Below are 17,859 nucleotides of genomic sequence, written 5' to 3'. Positions count from 1 at the left end.
AAAAACCTTCAGACCCTCTAGAACACCCGGGGACTAAGCCATCAACAAAGGAATACACATGGTGTATTCCAGTGAATATGTAGCAGAGGATGGCCTTATCATGCACCAACAGAAGGAGAGGTCCTTGGTCTTATGAAGGTTCAATAGATGTCCCAATGTAGGGGAATTGAGAGTGAGGAAGTAGAAGTGGGTGGGTAGGTGGAGGCACACCTTCATAGAGGCAGGGGGAGGGAAGATATTACAGGGTGTTTCCAGGACAGAGGGACACAGGAAAAAGGGATAGCATTTGAAATGTAAATAAAGAAAGTAGCCAATAAAAAGTATCATAAAAGCTTAATAAATTGAGATTTTATTAAAAATTAAATTAAATTAAAAGAAGAAAATATCATCCTGAGTGAAGTATCTCAGACCCAAAAAGACATGCATGGTATGTACTCACTAATAAGTGGATATTACAAAAAAAAAAAAAAGTACAGAATTCCCAAGATACAGTCCACAGAACTCAAAAATTTCAACAAGCTTTGGGGCCCAAGTGAGGATGTCTCAGTCCCACTTGCGAGGAAGGCCAAAGCAATCACAAAGGTGCAGGGAAGGGGGGACCTGGGATGGAAAGTAGACATGGGGTGTGGGGAAAGAAGAAACCAGATCTGATATTGCGTGTAGAAACAGTACTGAAGCACTGAGGGCCAGCACAAAAAATGGAAACAGGCAACCTCAGGAGGTAGAAGGTTGGGGGAGCCCTCTAGGATGCACCAGAGATCTGGGAGGTGAGAGACTCTCAGGACTCAAAGGGAGGGACCTTACATGAAATGCCCAAAAGTAGGAAGATGGAACTTATAGAGCCCACCTCAAGCAGAAAGACAGAGCATCAAGTGAGGGAAGTGGTTGCCACCCCACAATCAAAACTCTGACCCATAATTGTTCCTGTCTGAAAGAACTGGAGGGATGGAAATGGAGAGGAGTGTGAGGAAAAGAAGGTCCAGAGACAGGCCCAAAGTGCCACTGAAAGAGTCAGATGCAGATATTTGCACCCAGCCAATGGACAGAAGCTGCTGACTTCTGTGGTTGAATTAGCGGAAAACTGAAGAAACTAAGGAGAAGGGTAACCCTGTAGGAGGACCAGCTGTCTCAATTAATCTGGACCCCCAAGATCTCTCAGACTCTGGACCACCAAGCAGGCAGCATACACCAGCTGAAATGAGACCCCCAATACACATACACTAGAGGACTGCTGGGTGTGGGTTCAATTAAAGAAGATACACCTAACCCTCAAGAAAATGGAGGCCCCCAGGAGTTTAGAGGTCTGGTGGGGTGTAGGAGTTGGTGGGAGAGTCATCCTCATGGAGACAGGGGCAGGGAAGAGTTATGGGATGAGGAACAGTTGGAGGGTGGGCCAGGAAGGGAGTAAAATCTGTAGTATAAACAAACAAACAAAAACAAACAAGAAATTAAATTTAAAGAAAAAAAGGAAAAATAAAGAAAAAAATTTAGCTAAGTCTAGACACCAGCAAGGTGTTTCCTGGGCTTACGGAAGAATGGTAAAGGCTTAACAGGACCTCTATGTGACCTCCAAATAGCCACATCCTTTAAGTTTTACTGTAGCATGGATGACGATTCTCTGATGACAACATAGATGAAGCATCATCTTCTGTTAACCTTCAACAGTCTGTGTGCTCAAATACCTCCAGAGGTCAAATAGACATGGTCCCGGAATTACAGGCAGCTGAGCGGAAGGAAGAGAAGAGAATGATTCAAAGGTCTGATGAGGGTCTAATGACACTTTTCCATTTCTCTTAAGGCAGTGGTTCTTAATCTGTGTGTCACGATCCCTCTGGTGGTTGAACAACTCTTCCACGGGTGTCCTCTAATATCACCAAAACCAGATATTTATATTATGATTCAAAACCGTAGCGATATTACATTTATGAAGTAGCACAAGGAAAGTTTCATGGTAGGGAGTCACCACAACATGAGGAACTGAATTAAAGAATCACAACATTAGAAAGATTGGGGACTAAGGCTCTTAAGGAAATATATAAAAAAAAAAAAACAAAACAACTTCATCTCTCTCTCAGATCAGGGAGTCACAGCTCTTCTGAACTTTTATACTTCGATAACAGTTTACATGTCTTATTCATGATCTTGGGTGTCTGCAGACAATTCTCCAGGTGATAGAAACATTTCACAAGCTGTAGTTTGTAGGACTGTTGATATATTTAGAGTTGGAACTAAATTCCCTATTCATTGAACTGTGTTTATGAAAGGATACCAAGAACTTTGTGCTTGTGAGTTTAACATTTACTCTGTTAAATAGTATTATCTACTGGACTCAGTTCTGGGATTAAGTATACAGAGATATCTGGGACACTGCTCATATTGAAGAAGCATGAAGTCCAAAGAAACGTGTTAAGTTTCTATGAAAGGTAAGTCTTCTAACAACTTAACTTTGAGGCAGTCACTACCATTTCGAAATACTGTTTTGAAAATAAGTAAAAGTAACTTCAAAGAAAAGAAGTTGTTTCTTTAAGTTAAAAAATAAGTTTGAGGTATTTGATTTCAATTATGTTCAACAGTCTTGTAATATTAGAGCTAATACTAAATATACTTGCTTACATGTATGCTGTATAGTCAGAAACAGTAAACTATAATGTGTACATTCCCTCTGTACAATTATATTTCCTTACAGTAAACAAGGAGATACATCACAAAAGAGTAAAATAATTTCCTCAAGAACACGGTGGGAACAAGTTCAAGCTGTAGTTTGATTTAATGTAGGCAAATAATATAAATTAACTTTTTCTCAGAAGATCTGATTAGTGAGCCTTAAAGGAGTTAACACAGCTTTATTTCACGAAACACCACCTAATATGAATCACTTTGACCACATATACATATATACATACATATATATGTATATATATACATATGCATATATACTATCAATCTTAGAATAACAGTTTTCTGAAGGTATCAATTGAAAATGGATAAAAGATATAAAACAGTGTTCAATTGTGCATTACAGTTCTGTCCAGTACCTTATAAGCACTGTTTAGAGTTTTAATTTTGTTGTTTGAATCATAATCATTTTTTTAAAATTTTAAAATAATTTACCAGCATAATGTGGGGGACTGGACCTTCCAGTGGATCTGATGGTCTATTGGGTATCTCGCAGACCCGAAGTAAGACCTCATTTAAAATGCAGCCAGAACGCAGTGGCCAGAATTCAAACTCTGAATGCAGAAGAAAAAAACATTTTCTCAGTCTCTGTGTGGTAAGCTGTGACAGATGAGCATCTGGGTGCGACAGAAAGCAGGACTTTAAAGCTACCATTGAAATCTGCCCATGTGAATTAGATAATCCATTCTCTGTAATTATGACTAAGCGCTTTGTATCTGTCATAAGCAAAACTAATACGAATTAATTCAAAACCCTTGGAAGAGACACGCTATGCTGATCTCGGTAGCATGGTGCTGGAGCAGACATTTTATTATGAGTAAGAATTCATGGTCAAAAGAAGAAATGTCGTTCTGGAAAATGTTGAAGGGTGCAAATAAGTTTTTCTGAGGGTAAAGTGCTTATCAATTAGATTCGAATTAGCATGCTGAGGGCTCTATTTGATAAATGACTGTTTGCAAAAAGTGAAATGATATCCTCTTCTAATGTCCTGCAAAGTGAGGACATTAACTTGAGAGAACAACCTGGTTCTTTGTATGTGGCACGAATGTTTTCCTTAAAGCCTGGTGTGTGAGCTCAGTTATTTTACATTTGGAAGGGCAGACTGGAGGGCCAAAGTAAAATCTTCCCAGGACGCTTACCTACAGCCACCAAAAATATCAACAGGAGTGGGACACAGCAGAAAATAATGGAGATACAACTTTCATAAGATTATAATGTGAGCATCTTCATAATCTCAGACGGCAAAGGGACTTAGGAAGCCATTAGATCCCAGAGAGCGGGCATACATATGTTTAAGGGTTCAATTCACATTGCACCATTGACTGTATATTGCCTTTTTGGAGGGGTAGTTGTTTTAAAATTAATATTGCAGAGTAGTCCTACCACCATTACACTTCACCTTCTGCATACTAACTGTGCAGGCTGATCAAGGAAGAGGCAGATTTGGAAGAATATAGGCTTATGTCCCTAGGAAATCTAAATGAAGACATCTGCATGGCTATCTCTTACTGCTGCTTTGTATTCTAGATTTGCCTTCTGGTTTCTCTCTACTTTTCCACTCTGTTTGGGCTCATTCTTTCGTGCCTCTGTCTTAGCCTTATCTTTGTTCACTAGTGTCTGCTCCTTCTCTGATCACCTTGGTTTTAAGCAGTGCCACCTTCCTCTCTGAGTTTCTATTCTTCATATTCTTATTCCCTTTTTCTTCCCCTCTGATCTTCCACCTTAACCTTTACCGTTGTGTTCTTATTTTACAACTAACTTTGCTAAGGTATGGTTGATAAAATAGTGTACGTTTAGACTAAAGAATATAATGTTATGTAGCTCTTATATATTGGAAAATAAGGAAATCAGACTTGAAAACCCTCTTACCTCACTTAGCCAATATCTTTTCAGAAGAAACAGCATGTCATATCTGCTCTGTTAGTTGTTTCCAAATATGTATTAACAATAGTCACCACATATTCTGTAATAAATTACTAATTTTCTTTCATTCCACATGATTGAATGTTTCCACAAGCTGATCAATATTCTATCACCCTTAGTATATCCTAATCCTTTTCAAAGATGAGACTGTGATCGACAGTCTGAAAATTTGTGGCACAGGACATAAGGTTAGAATCCCATTCAAGTATAACAGCCTGACAATGAAGGAGACAATGTTGGAAGTCTATGTCCAAAGAGAACAGAATATAGGGAAAAAATCCCAGTTTCGACAAGAAAGAATGAAGCAAAGGAAAGAAATTCCCCTCCTTGCATTCAAGTCCAAATGAATGAGGAGCAGTTTCTATTTTACAATCACAGACTGTAATCTTATCCAGAAATATCTTCACAGACATAAACATAAATAAAGCAAGCAATAGTTATGCAAAATATTACATAAAATGAATTATTACACCCCTCTAAATGTCCATTATGCAGGTCATGTTTAGAATTTTGTTTTTTAAAGCATTTTGTTGTTATTATTTAAATAGTTTTTATTGATTGAAAATGTATATTTAGTATCATTTTGAATACTGATAAAAGCAAGCAAATTATTTTGCTTATTTGTTCCTTTTTTAAAAAATTTGGGCCGGGCAGTGGTGGCACATGCCTTTAACCCCAGCACTTGGGAGGCAGAGGCAGGTGGATTTCTGAGTTTGAGGTCAGCCTGTTCTACAGAGTGAGTTCCAGGACAGCCAGGGCTACACAGAGAAACCCTGTCTCGAAAAAAACAAAAAAAAACCAAACAGACAAAAATTTGGTAATATTTTACTATGTGATCATATTTGTATGCATGTGTGTATATGTGTGTTCACATGTCTGTGTGTGTATTTGTGTGTGTGTGTATGTGTGTATGTGTACTTGATGAGTGTTCACATGCATGCCTCAATGGCATGCACATATACATCACTGAGAGGAAAATTTGTGTGAATCAATTCACTCCTTCCACTATGCAAGAACAAAGTTGGAACTCATATCTTCAGGCTTAGCATCACCTACTGAATCATCTCAGTGGCTCTTTCCCACTCATTCATAAATATGTTGTAGATTTTTCCCTAGTAGTCAAGAGTGCTTGAGAAATTTGTCCAGTATTAGGTAAACAGATAGGAGTTAAGAAAAAAAAAAACTACTGGGCAGTGGTGGTGCACGCCTTTAATCCCAGCACTTGGAAGCAGAGGCAGGCAGATTTCTGAGTTCAAGTCTAGCCTGGTCTACAGTAAGTTCCAGGGCAGCCAGGGCTATACAGAAAAACCCTGTCTCAAAAAACCAAAATAACAAAACAAAAAAAAAAAAAGAAAGAAAGAAAGAAAGAAAGAAACTTTTTCTTTCTTTTTATTTTATGATGAGGTTGGGAAAAAGTTAGTAGAACAACTAAATTCAAGTTTGCTATTCCATGATTTCATTGAATCCAGAATTCTTTATATAAATAGGCCTTATTTAAAATCACAATCCTGAATCCAATTTAAAGTAGCTTCACAATTTAAGTATGAGGAAATATTTCTAAGGATTGAATTTCCTGTCTTTGTTTTATATTTCTTAAAGGTAATCAATTCATGATTAATGGCATTGTTTTAATTAGCTGCTCTGTGCGGTAGGTATAATTTGGTCAATTGAAAAGATTCTCTACTGAATTTCCAGCAGAAGACAATGATTTGGAATCCCTTCACTGTCTTAGACAATACAATTATCACTATCTGTGCTTTATTATCTGTCTAAATACTCTTCTCATTAGTTAAATCAATCCTTAGACTTCTAACCATGAAATTATGTCAAAGATAAGAAAACTCTGCCTGGTATTTCATGAAAGCAATTGCCAATCTGATTAATGAGAGATTATCAAATCCCCACTTAGTAATATAGTGGAATCATAGTCATATAGAAATAAAATGATAGGTGATGACTATAGTTTAATGTGATAACTCAGCTTACTAGTGATAACCTTTATGATTGAATGAATTTTTAAGTAGAGATATTCAAGTTCAAGTACATGACTTATTAATACAGACACAAGATTTCAGATTATTGTTGAGTACAAAAATATCTATCTCTCTATCTATTTATCTATCTGTGTGTATGTATTTACATTGTCCATTTTGTCAAGCTCTATTAATTAGTTGGATGAATTTGATATTTTAATCAATGATAAGAGTCAAAGTCAGGTAGGAAATCAGAGCAAGCTTTAGCAAGTAAAAAAGTGGACTTACTGGACAGAGTTCTGGGTGAAACATAACTTTCCTGTCCATCTAACTCATGTTTCTCCACTATACTGTTAGCTCTAACTTATTGCTTTTCTCCACGAGCTATGATTCTGTTATTCACACTCTAAAATTTGACCCGGATTGCCCAGGGATGTTAACTTTAGCAGTTGTTACCATGGCATGATGTTGAAAATTTGGTATTTGGAAAACAAATTTAAGTCAGTCTCTCAACTCTGCCAACTACTAGTTGTAAACATGGAACTCTCTAAAGACCAACTTGGACCTTTGGTTTGTCATTTCAGAATTACAATTGATAAAAACACCATGTCTCACAAAAGTAGTATAGATATTAGCTAACATTGGGTAACATTTATCGAAGTGTTATGAACGGTGTTGTTGATATTATTTGTTGCTTTACTGGGGATCAAACTTAGGCCTTTGTTTATGTTAGAGAAGGGATTTACACTTGAACCTCAAGTGCTAAAGCACTGTTGGTAGTTAAATTTGTTTGCTTGTTTCTTTTAGAAGGCATAGTACTATTGTTTAGTTGAAGCCACTGACATTTTGTAGAAACCATTCCAAGATCAGTGTATGGAGACATAAATATAGAGAGGGAAGGTATTTTCTTCCTCAGCATTGTATATCTGGAGGTTAATAATGGCTGCAATTTTTTTCTATTAATGTTGACCATGAAGTCTTAATAACAACAGCCTCTTATAGATGCTGAATAGATATGTTCTAACAGCAAATAATATTTCAAAGAATAATTAGCATCAAAGCAGGAAGTAACATCTAAATCACTTTTTGCTTCCTTTTCAAGTATGATATTTATAAAGGAAGTCTTTAAGCTATCCATGAAAGCACTTGGTTAAACTGGAACCCTCAAATAAGTGAGAATTTTAGTTCCCCACAAAATGAAATGAAAATATATTTATAAAATATATGTGATAAGGGAGTAATGTATACAGTATCCAAAAACATCCTCTACTTTAACAATAAGAAAAAATATCCATCTAAAAAAAAAAACACTAACAAAGCATATGAGTAGGTCAATTTCCAAAGAAAGTATACAAACAGTAAAAGGAGTGTAAAAAGGCATACCAAATAAAGTGTCACTAGGAAATGCAAATCACAGCCATATCCAAATTAAATGGCATTGGATATCATTTACATTTAATGTAATAAAGGAAAACATAGAAAAACAAAATGGTAGACTAATGAAGACACATAGAGTTTTAACTAGAACCATTGTACAGTGGTTTTAAAATGATATAGCAACTGAAGAAAGCAATGTGGATGTTCTTCAAAAAATATTATAGGACTCTCATGGGGTATATATGCATACATACATACATACATACATACATATATGTATGTGTGTGTATAATGACATATTTATCCCCAAAGTGAGAGAGGAGAAATCAGGAATTTAAAATGTTATTTGCATACAGATCCTCAATACAACCATAATTCAGAAGATACCAATACTGAAAATCCCAATTAAACTTCCTCACTGTCATTCCCAGCAATATCTTAATCATTGATTCAATTAGATAATCACTCATAACTTGAAGTACAATATAAATCATTCATTTTTCTTTTGTTTTGGTTTGATTTTTCAAGACAGGGTTTCTCTGTGTAGCCCTGGCTGTCCTGGAACTTACTCTGTAGACCAGGCTGACCTTGAACTCAGAAATCTGCCTGCCTCTGCCTTCCACGTGCTGGGATTAAAGGCATGCACCACCACTATAATAATCTATATAGGGCAGTATCAGATGTATTCTTTTGAGTTTAAAACCAAACTGGGATCTGCACTCAGGAGCAGGGACTGATCCATAGCCCTCTGTGCATCATTCCTGTCAGGGGAGGGCTCATCTCCAGGGAGTGCTCTGAACCCCGGACTCAGAGGTGAGATCTCCATTTTCTCTCCTGTGACTGTCTAAGGCAGGACCAGCCAGGACCTCACAGACCATAGAAGCTGCAGAGCAGCAGGGACAGGGTCCTTCCTGCCTCTGTCTGCACCCAAGAGCTGGGGCTATTCCTCTGTGCACAGGTCCTGCCAGGAAGAGAGAGTTGCTATTCCAGGAGTGCTGACACAGGCTTATAGGCCCACAGGAGGCACAAGCTGAACCCAGAGACAGCAATACCAGCTAACACCAGAGATAACCAGATGGCAAAAGGCTAATGCAGGAACCTTAACAGCAGAAACCAAGACTATATGGCCTCATCAGAACCCAGTTCTCCCACAACAGCAAGTCCTGGATACTGCAACACACCGGAGAACCAAGATTTGGATTTAAAATCACTTCTCATGATGTTGATAGAGGACTTTAAGAAGAACATAAATAACGCCCTTAAAGAAATACAGGCGAACACAGGAAAACAGGCAGAAGATCTTAAAGAAGAAACACAAAAATCCCTTAAAGTATTACAGGAAAACACAAGTAAACATTTATAAGCATTAAGGTGGACATATAAAAATTCCTTAAAGAATTACAGCAAAACACAGTCAAACAGGCAAAGGAATTGAAGAAAACCATCCAGGATCAAAAAATGGAAGTAGAAACAATAAAGAAATCACAAAGTGAGACAGCTCTGGAGATAGAAAACCTAGGAAAGAAGTTGGGAGTTATAGATGCCAGCAGCACAAACAGAATACAAGAGATGGAAGAGAGAATCTCAGAAACAGAAGATATCATAGAAAACATTGACACTACAGTTAATATCTTCAACAAAATCAAAGAAGAAAACCTTTTTCTTTTACTGCTTTTAATATTCTTTATTGTATGCATTTGGTGTTTTGATCATTATGTGATATGAAGAATTTCTATTCTGTTCCAATCTATTTGGAGTTCTGTAGGCTTCTTGTATGTTAATTTGCATCTTTTTCTTTAGGTTATGGAAGTTTTCTTTTATGATTTTGTTGAAGATATTTACTGGTCCTTTAATTTGGGAATCTTCACTCTCTTCTATACCTATTATCCTTAGGTTTGGTCTTCTCATTGTGTCCAGGATTTCCCGGATGTTTTGGGCTAAGAGCTTTTTTCATTTTGCATTTTCTTTGACTGTAGGAAGAACAACAATATGAACCAGCCAGTACCCTCAGAGCTCACAGAGTCTAAACCACCAACCAAAGAGTACACATGGAGGGACCTATGGCTCCAGACACATATGTAGCACAGGATGGCTTGTGGGACATCAATGTGAGGAGAGGCCCTTGGTTTTGTGAAGGCTTGATACCCCAGTGTAGTGGAATGTCAGGACAGAGAAGTAGGAGCAGGTGTGTGAGTGAGCAGGGAGAGAGGAGATGGGATAGGCAGGTTTTCAGAGGGGATAAAATTTGTAATGTAAATAAAGAAAGCATCTAATTAAAAATGGAAAAAAGGAAAACCAAATTGTTCTAATATAGTGAGTTACTGTACAACAGGGGCTATAGGAAGAACTTATTTTAAAGCAAAACAACAAAATTGATTGTCTATCTACCTATTGATATATCCATTTATGTATATATATTTAATTTTTATGAACAAATTTTATCCTACTGTATCATGGTAATTATTATATATCTATAAGCAATTAACACTTTTAACATGTTAGGTCTATGTAGATTACAGGGTTATGTGTAGTTAATGTCAATCAGAGTTTTTTATATAGATAATGCTGTAAGGTAAATCAGAAGAGTATAAGAAATGGCCCGTGAAATGTAAAGAATTTAAAACCTTTCAGAATTTTTTTTTCAAATCATGTCAAATAATTGTAGAAATACGTTTTGAAAACTACTGTTTTGAAACACATATATACACAGAAAATTTTAGAATTTGTTTTAATGAACTTTGTTCAAAGACATGCTTTTTAATATAATGATAATAACTTACAATTCCATGGGTTTTGTAAATGGGTTGTTTAGACATGTAAACTTAGGTCAGATTGGCTTTGAGAAACTTATCGGGAAATAGTATCGCTATCACTATGTTTGAATGGAAAGGGAAGAAACAGAGATGATCAGGATGGAGGAGAACCTATGCTAGAGTCCAATCTCAAAAGGGACATAAGTACATTTTGTAGGAGGTTTGGGAAGTTTTAACTAGAGGAAACCATTTAAATTCTTAATATGATATGCCTGGCCTTAGAAATGGGATGAGAATAAGAACCTGAATTCAATGATATCTAAAACTGACACCTGAGATCTGTTTGGTGGCAATGATAGCATCCGAAAATATGTAATTATGGGATGGAATCTGTGCAGAAAATCATAACAACAACAAAGAATTTCCCAGGTCAAATACTATCTGTTTTTGATGACCGTGGACTTCCCAGCCCAAGAATGAAGCAAATTGATAATTGGAATTGATAGTTAACATACAAGCTAGTAATTTTTATTACATACATAATTAACTTATGTTAAATATTCTATGAATATAGAAAGAGAATACAAATATACCTACCTACTGGTGCTGGGACTTCTAGTATGTATTTCAGTAATTTGGAGATAATACAAAGAAAAATATCACATAGAAAACATAACTAGAAAAAGAGAAGAGATAAATTTATAATCATTGATGCATGCTGGGGACAGCATAAAATGACAGGTACTGCCTGCAGCAGGCTGTGATGGAAATATCTCAGAAGCCTGCGGCAGCTTCTTGTAGAAAAGGGTGGTGTCTGGGACCCTGAGAAGCAGGTAACACACATCCCTCCAAGGGACCCACCATTTTAAATAAGGGACTGCCTGCAGTAGGCCAAGATGGAAACATCTCAGTAGCCTGCAGCAGCTCTTTGTAAAAAAAAAAAAAAAAAAAAAAAAAAAAAAAAAAAAAAAAAAAAAAAAAAAAAAACAGTTGTTCCCATTTCTCCTAACCTTAGCCCTGGACAACTGCTGTAGAAATTTCATCTGTGAGTGACTGCTGTTCAGTTGGCTTTGGTGTGCATAATTATTCTATTATATCTGATTTTCTTACTTCTTTCTCCTTCTGCTCTGGCAGATTTTGTGAAACTAGATGTTCCCTGATGTAATGATTCTTAAACAATTAAAAATTGAGGCATGGGGCACAGCACAGTCCTAATGGCTCAGATGCATGCTGTGTGTTCTCTTCATGGAAACAATGCAATAACTGCACAATGGTAGTTCCAGATTAATGCTTAACTTGCAAAGAAAGTTAGAAGAAATTATTAGAAAATGAATTAGAGCCAACTTTCCAGAACTACGATTGTTATACCCTTTCAGATTTGTGTGAGATGTGTAGGAAGAGTGTGTCTGAGAGTGAGAGGGACATGCACAGAGGTGTGTATGAGTGTGGGAGTTCAAGAAAAGCAGAGTGTGCAGGAGGATGCAGAATGTGTGCAGCCTCAAGCTGTGAGCAAGCAAGAGAGAAAAAGAGCAGAGAATGAGAGAGGAGAGAAACTTTAAGCCTTGAAAAATTGCCTGTCAGCTTGTACCCAAAACAGTAGTCTGTGTATATTTATTATGTGCCTTCCAAATATCCCTGCTTCCAGGTGAGAACTCCAATCCTGTGTTGAGGTTGGACCCTGACCGATGCAGAAGCTCAAATTTCTGAAATTGTAAAACATCTGTAGTTAATATGTGAGCTCAAATTCTTGTAACGACAATGAGACTTAATTAAGCTTTGCAGTAGCAGATAGAGATTGTTCTTTGCCTCTTGTACTTATTTGTTTATTTTTTGGTTTCTTTTACATTTTATGCATTTACTTGTGCTACATTCAGAAAGGCTCTTACTGAGAAATGAAAGGTAGCCACAGCTTCACGTTTTTGACAAGCTTAAAACTTGACAGCCCATGCACAATGTACTCACCTGCTACCTTTTGTCAATATCTTGACAAGGTCGTCATGCATTAAAAGAAAACTTTCAGACTCTAACACTCTAATGCTCACTTTTTCTTGGGGAAAGTACACAAAAGGTATAATTTTAACACATCACCATTATTTCTGACTTTATAGGAGGCAGTTTTGTTCAACTTAAGTGAACTTCTTGCATACAAATACATCAATCAGACACTAAAGTGTTCCAAGTAATATCAGCAACAACACACAATGATTTATTGTCTGACCTCTAAGTATCATTGTGGTACAGAGCAAAACCATGCATTTTTTCCAGCACAGTTAGTGTTAGAACCCTTTCATTAAATACAGGCTAGAAACAGAGTGTTTGTTCCTGAGGGTATGATCCATCTATCAGATACATAAACCATCAGAACATAATAAAAGGTCCAGAAATAAAGTAATACATCCATGATCAACAGATTGTTGTAAAATACTAAAGAATACAAACAGAAAAGATTATCTTTAGTAAACAGTATTAGAAACATTGCTTATTCACATACAGATATATACAAAAATCATAATTATGTATGTATGTATGTATGTATGTATGTATGTATGTGTGTGTTTGTGTGTGTGTATGTGTCTCAAGACCTTGAAGTTCACAAAACAATTGTTGAATTCAATTCAGTGTGTAGGAAAATTCAAGTGACAGTATTCAAAGCAATAAAATGGACACTGTGAAACCTAACATAGAATCAGATAGAAAGAAAGATAGAAAAAGAGAAAGATAGAAAGGAAGAAAGTGAGAAAGATAGAAAGGAAGAAAGAAAGAAAGAAAGAAGGAAGGAGAAAAAATATTTCAAATAAGTTGTTTCTCCCTTCTTTTGTTTTACAGGTGAGGCATTATTATTTAAAAATACCAAGTTACTCTTAAGGAAAATTAGAAAAGTAGTTTACTTTTGTCAATGCTTAGAGCACATACAACACTAAAGTTTCAATCTCTCTAACTTACTATCAACAAAATTACACCATCTATTTTGGTACCTAATGATTGCATAAGACAGGTTGTTAGACATTTATTACTTACCTGCTTATATTTTAAGTCTCAATTGCACCTTTGTTCTCTTTCTTTTGGTGTATCTCTTGACATTTTAACTGAAGGAAAGCTGCATAGTTACAGTCAAATCTACAGAATAAAATATGATGAATACTTTTCTAATATGGATATCCAACAGTTTATATTAAATCACATTCCTATATTACTCTCCATGATACAAAAATCTGAATAATTATATGGAAAAACAGTGATTGTAAATATTTAATTAATGTGCAACAGGGTCCTCTGTAGTGTCTATGTTTTTCACAGGTTTTAATGCTTACATCTAAATTAACCACAGTTTCCTCAAATTAATAAATCTGAAAAAGACATTCTGAAGGCAGTTTTAATTACAAACAGAACACTCATCTTATGCAGAACTCTCAGAGTTGGCTACTATCAAACAAAACATAAAATATAAATTAAGAATGCACAAGTTCAGTAACTATCTTGTTTATATTATAATCAGGTAATCCTACCTCACATAAACTCAACAACACTTTACTGAATTATTTTAAGATTAATGGAGAAATCTAGAAGTAAATTTTAGAAGTTACTAGAATTGAATAAAATGATAAACTTGGTGGGGCATACTTATATCAGCCCTAGGAACCAAATCTTCAAAGAAAACAAAAGGGTAGACTCATACACATAAAATGATAAAATAAAAATTAAAATTTTTCAGATAAAAACTATTAATTTAGTGGTGAATATTAAGGTCTTGGGAAAACAGGAAAAACAAAAGCAAACAAAAATCAAAATTTAAATATAAGAGAATAAACAAATAAACAATCAAAATAGGGAGGAAGGGTTAGCCAAAATGAAATTTCAAAACAGAAACCAAAATAAACAAATACATCAGTAAAAAAAAAGTTTGTTCTCTGAAAATATGATGGAGTGATAAACTCTTAACCAAGTTAAAAGAAATAATTAAAGGTCCAAAATCAGTACAATGAAAAATAAAGGGGAATATTAAAACAAATACATAGTGAAGACTAGTTTTATGTAAATTTGACACAAGTTAGAGTTTTCCAAAAGGAGGGTACCTCATTTCAAAGAATCTCCGTACAATCCAGCTGTAAGGAATTTTCTTAGTGATTGATGGGGGAGAGACTCGTCCACTTGGGAGGAAGCAACCCTGGACTGCTAATCCTGGGTTCTATAAGAAAGCAAGCTTCCCAAGCCATGAGGAACAAGCCAGGAAACTTCACTCCTCTATGACTTCTGTATCAGCTTCGCCCTCTGGATTCCTGTCCTTCTTGAGTTTCTGCCACAATTCCCATTGGTGATCCAATGTGATGGTGAATTGTAAGTCAAATAAACTCTTTCCTCTTCATTTTCATTGGTCCTATGTTTATTACTCTACCTGGTACCTGGGAGAATGGAGCAAATAGATGAATCAGTCCAGAAAAATCAGACGGTTTATACTCTGAGTGTTAATGCCCAGCCCTGCATGGCTCTGGACAGGATGGTGTGACATGGTTTCACATTCCTGGCACAGAGCCAGCAAGATGTGGGTTTCCTTGAATACTAAAGGCTGTTGTGAGTGTAGGGCTTATTTGTATCATAATATACATAATTTATTTTATGCTTTTCCTTCAAGAAAAGTTCTCCCTGCCAAGATTGTCCAGAAATGTTCTCTCTGCCAAGGTTAATGACTCCATGATAATTTGAAACCATAACAGTCCAGGAGGCTAGTATGTGTCTGGTGTTTCTCAGCAAAGTGGTGGACAGTGTGACCTTCGCCCTTAAGGCTCTGGGAAAGAACTCTGAAAACGGGAGTTCAAGAATATATAATTCTCACATTTGCAAAATATATGGATGCAATATGAATTATAGGAGGAGATTTCCTGAAGTTAAAAAAATAAATAAATAAACAGAGTGAAGCTGCCTATGCTAATGAGTCAGCTTGTCAGAATGGCATGAAGGGAAGAGATAAAGAGACTTAAGGGATTGGTGATTGAAGAGTCCTTTTTATTCCATTTTGTCTCTACTTAGAAACTAGGAAATGGACCATTTGCTATCCATCCTACATGTAAGAGACTTTGCTTCTGAGTCACTCTGAGGCAAGAAGCTGCAGTCAGTAAAACAGTGGGAGGCTAAGGAAAGTCTCTGTAAGGAATTGTGATTCCCTAAGTCTCCAGGAGAGAAGGGGAGGAAGGCCAGCCTCTGCTCTTTGTTCTCAGCACTTGTAGGAATTTCAGAGGCCGACCCTGAAAGACCACTAAGGGCTTGCACATAAATTCAGGTCGTAAACTGAGTAAGGATTTTACAACACAGAAAGCATATTCACTTGGAACAATTATCTGGCTAAACATTTTTAACTAGCCTCACAGTTTCATGGAAAGTTAAAGACCATAACTAAGTTATCCTTGAAGTTTTGAGTAGGCAAACCCAGTCAATATCTTATCTCTTGTTTTTGCACCTGTGGACCTGTGTGGTGTATATCTTGATAACGACCTTCAGTTTATGGATTTTGTAACCCCATGGAAGGTGCCCTAGGTTTTAGAAGTCTGCTGTTATCTCAGAAGCAATTAAACGGTTTTGTTATAAAAGGGACTTGAATGCCTGTCTGCCTTGCCATTCTCAACAACAATCACTCTAGCGCGCTAATTGTCTCTGCAGAATAAAAACTCTTTGTTTTTGTATAACATACGCTTTGAATCTGGGGTCTTCCTTTAGTGATATTCAGACTCTCCCAAGGATCTCAGAGCAAGGTCCCACCCAGCTAAGTTTATTGTCTGTGCTTACAAAGGCAGGTAGATTCCTGAGTTCAAGGTCGGTCTTGGACAAAGTGTGTTTAGATTCAGGCCTGGTGGAAAGGGTAATCTCAGGATGGGATTTCACCCAGTTAAATTTGTTATTTGTGCTTATAAAGGCAGGCAGGTCTCTGAGTTCATTTGCTATATTAAAAAAAAAATATATGTACTGGCAGTGTCTTTGTGAGGACCTAGGGGCTAAGGTCATAAAATGCTGATTTGTGGAATATCAAAATGGGACCTGGGGCAATGATTGAATTGAAATGTAAATAGAAGACTAGACTTAGGTCTGCAAGGACTGAGCTATATCTAAAAGTCTGTCTGAAGAGACAGACATGATTTCCTCAAAATCTCTGGAAGCCTAGCCTGGTCTTTGGCAGGTTAAGAATCACATGAATAAAGTTAACAATCACAAGAATGAACTGCACATGGCAAAAACATGTTTTACCATAGGTGCACAGAAACAAATAATGGTAGTGAGTTGAAATGAATAACCTGAAGTGGACTCACTCCTATTCTAATATCCCTGGCAGGGCCATGAAAGCACATCTCAATAACAGTTTTGTGTTTCGAAGAAACTAAGGTCATGGTTCCTGTCATCTTTAAAATATTCATCTGTTTATTTATTTATTTATTTATTGCATTTTTTCACAATTGCTCAGAATTGCTATCACATGACTGTGTTCATGGATCATGTTCCAATAGTCATGATATTTTATCACAGCAATGATATCCCTAACCGCAACACATATGACATTCAGAATATGGTAAGATCATATTTTAAGAACTCTTTTATTTTATAAAATTTAAAAATAAAAAGAAATGTAAACTCATGAAAGTGCATCATATTTAAAATCAAACTAATATAAATAAATTATTTAAATAAATTCACACTAAAACAGCTTTGAACAATAATAAAACTTCTAACTATAAATGGCCCATGGTTAGATACATTTCCAGAATTCTAAAAGAACTTCAAATAAGAATTAATGGTATTTATTCAAATTATTTCGTGTAATAAAAAGACAGAAAGGTTTCCAAATATGATTGATCATTTCAGTATCACCTAATACCAAAATTAAATAGCATATCAAAACAAACAACAAAATACATTGTATTCTTCCTGATTAAGTGAAATCATGCTCATCTAAAAATGTCATTCATCATAATCAACCATATTTTAATACGCACTATACATTATTTACCTACTACATAGTAGATTTAAGACACAAATGAAAGGACATCTCATTAGGTGCAGAAATAGTTTATTACAAAATCCAGCATACTTTTTTTTTGTTTTTGTTTTTTTGTTTTTGTTTTTTGTTTTTTCAAGACAGGGTTTCTCTGTGTAGCCTTGGCTGTCCTGGAACT

The sequence above is a fragment of the Mastomys coucha genome, unplaced genomic scaffold (assembly GCF_008632895.1).
Source record: "Mastomys coucha isolate ucsf_1 unplaced genomic scaffold, UCSF_Mcou_1 pScaffold17, whole genome shotgun sequence".
Taxonomy (NCBI): domain Eukaryota; kingdom Metazoa; phylum Chordata; class Mammalia; order Rodentia; family Muridae; genus Mastomys; species Mastomys coucha.
Note: the sequence above shows the minus strand (reverse complement) of the source record.